General features: G+C 45.5%; 1 pseudogene; it reads right to left on the bottom strand.

Annotated features, from left to right (window-relative positions):
• Nucleotides 1–706: 706 nt before the first annotated feature.
• On the bottom strand, nucleotides 707–1,265 carry LOC102989665 (mitochondrial calcium uniporter regulator 1-like; annotated as a pseudogene).
• Between the last annotated feature and the right edge of the window lie 1,417 nt (nucleotides 1,266–2,682).

The following is a 2,682-nucleotide window of genomic DNA, read 5'->3' as shown; positions in this document are numbered from 1 at the left end:
GGGAAAGAGTTCAGGAACCTTCCAAGGCCATGATGTTCACTGCCTGTCAATGGCTTAACCATAATTCAAGCGAAATTCCCAGGCATCATTATTACTTGTATTAGTTTTGCCAGAGGTGCTATACCGAAACACCACAGACTGGATGGCTGAAACAGCAGACATTTATTTTCTTGTAATTCTAGGGCTGGAAGTCCAAGATCCAGGTGTCGACAGGTTTGGCGTCTCCTAAGTTCTCGTTCCTGTCTTGCTGATGGCCACCTTCTCTCTGTTGTCCTCACATGTCCTTTCCTCTGTGCATGTGTCTCCCTGGTGTCTCCGCCTCTTCTTATAAGAACAATAGTCCTATTGGATTAGGGTCCCACCCTTATGGCCTCATTTAATCTAAATTACGTCTTTGAAGGCCCTATCTCCAAACACAGACACGTTGGGAATTAGGGCTTCAACACATAGGTTTTTTTTTTCTTTTAATTGAAGTATAGTTGATTTACAATGTTGCATTAGTTTCAGATAAACAGCAAAGCAACACATGGACTTTGTTGGGACACAATTCAGTTCATAATATTACTTAAAAGGATACAGTGGCAAAGATACAATTACACATGCTTTCTGGTCATGCGCTTGGTGGCTTCACTCTGTTATCTAATTCCAAACTCATCAAGAGGCAAATTTTGATCCTTTTTTTTTTTTTTTAACAATCGACACTTTATTATATACACAGGTCATAAAATCCCAGACTTACCATTAGGCACATAAATATAGACCCTGCTCACTATTTAATATTATCAAGCTTGTACAACTTTAGCATGGTTCTAAGGCCAGCAACCTCAGTGTCTATGTAAATGGGGGCCTGATCTTGCTGAGATGTCATATCACTATTTCTGTTCTCATTACCAGCAGCTTTCTTTTGTTCAATGAATATAGTTCTTTGATTCTGCTCTTTTCTACATTGAAATCTAATTTTGTATCTGTTCTGATTTTTATCACTTCATCCATAACTTGTTTTAATTGATATAGTTCAAGTTTCATTTTCTCATTTTCTGCTTTGAAGGATGGAAATTTGCTCCTCTTCATAATAATCATATCCTTTTTCACATTAGCAACCTGAGACATTATCTGCTGAAGAATGATGTCCCGCTGCATCTTGGTGACATATCTCTGTAGATGAGATCCATGTTGGCCTGCATGATCTTGACCAATGCAGATGCAATGATTTCTGCTTGTCGAGTAGTAAACCCATTTCCTTCAAGTAAACACACTAAGGCATGGGTTTATGGCTCATTTGGGACTGATGTACTTGAACTTTAGTTAAAAGATGGGGACAGCTTTTTTTTTTTTTTACAATTTTTTATTTTATTTATTTATTTGTTTATTTTATTTTTTGACTGTGTTAGGTCTTCGTTGCTGTGCACGGGCTTTTCTCTATAGTTGCGCTGAGCGGGGGCCACTCCTCGCTGGGGTGCGTGGGCTTCTCATTGCCGTGGCTTCTACTGTTGCAGAGCACAGGCTCTAGGCACGTGGGCTTCAGCAGTTTCAGCTTGCGGGCTCAGTAGCTGCGGCATGTGGACTCTAGAGGGTGCGGGCTTCAGTAGTTGTGGCTCGTAGGCTCTAGAGCGCAGGCTCAGTAGGTATGGCGCACGGCTTCGTTGCTCTCTGCGGCATGTGGGATCTTCCCCGACCAGGGCTGGAACCCCTATCCCCTGCATTAGCAGGCAGATTCTTCTTTAAAAAAAAAAAAAAAAAAAAATTATTTATTTGGCTGTGTTGGGTCTTCGTTGCTGCACGCGGGCTTTCTCTAGTTGCGGTGAGCGGGGCGTACTCTTTGTTGCGGTGCGCAGGTTTCTCATTGCCGTGGCTTCTCTTGTTGCGGAGCACAGGCTCTGGGCGCGCGGGCTTCAGTAGTTGTGGCACTCGGGCTCACCCGGACCGGGGCACGAACCCGTGTCCCCTGCATCGGCAGGCGGACTCGCAACCACTGCGCCACCAGGGAAGCCGTGGCAGGTGGATTCTTAACCACTGCACCACCAGGGAAGTTGGGGACAGCTTTATGATGTGGGTCTTGACTTCAGGTGTAGGCTTCTGTCCAGCTCTACTGCTTACTAATTCTGTTACCTTGTGCAATATCATTTGACTTTTTATCATCTCTTTGTTCATTCACTCAGTGTACGTGAACATCTCTTTTGAGATATATTGTGGAAACTAAAGCTGCGTTAGAAGGGTAGCTCTAAGGATGATCAGAGTTGAGAAGTATTTTTTGGATGTTAGTGTGCTGAGAGGACGAAGGTCACAGAGATGGAGATATTGGAGTCTTAAGATGAAGAAGGTAATCAAACTAGATACAACAGGGGACAGATGAGATGGAGGCTGAGATGAGGTGTTATCCTAAGGAATAAGGATGGTCCATCTTCTATGAGTTTACATATGCAAATGTGCTGTGATACAGCCCATGGCTGTTGGTTTCCTCTTTAAAAGTGATGGGGATGGGCTTCCCTGGTGGCGCAGTGGTTGCGCGTCCGCCTGCCAATGCAGGGGAACCGGGTTCGCGCCCCAGTCTGGAAGGATCCCACATGCCGCGGAGCGGCTGGGCCCGTGAGCCATGGCCGCTGGGCCTGCACGTCCGGAGCCTGTGCTCCGCAACGGGAGAGGCCGCAACAGAGGGAGGCCTCTCCCGTTGCGGAGCACAGG

Source organism: Physeter macrocephalus, chromosome 16 (genome assembly GCF_002837175.3).
Source record: "Physeter macrocephalus isolate SW-GA chromosome 16, ASM283717v5, whole genome shotgun sequence".
Classification (NCBI taxonomy): Eukaryota; Metazoa; Chordata; class Mammalia; order Artiodactyla; family Physeteridae; genus Physeter; species Physeter macrocephalus.
Note: the sequence above shows the minus strand (reverse complement) of the source record. Positions and strands in the feature narration are given on the sequence as shown.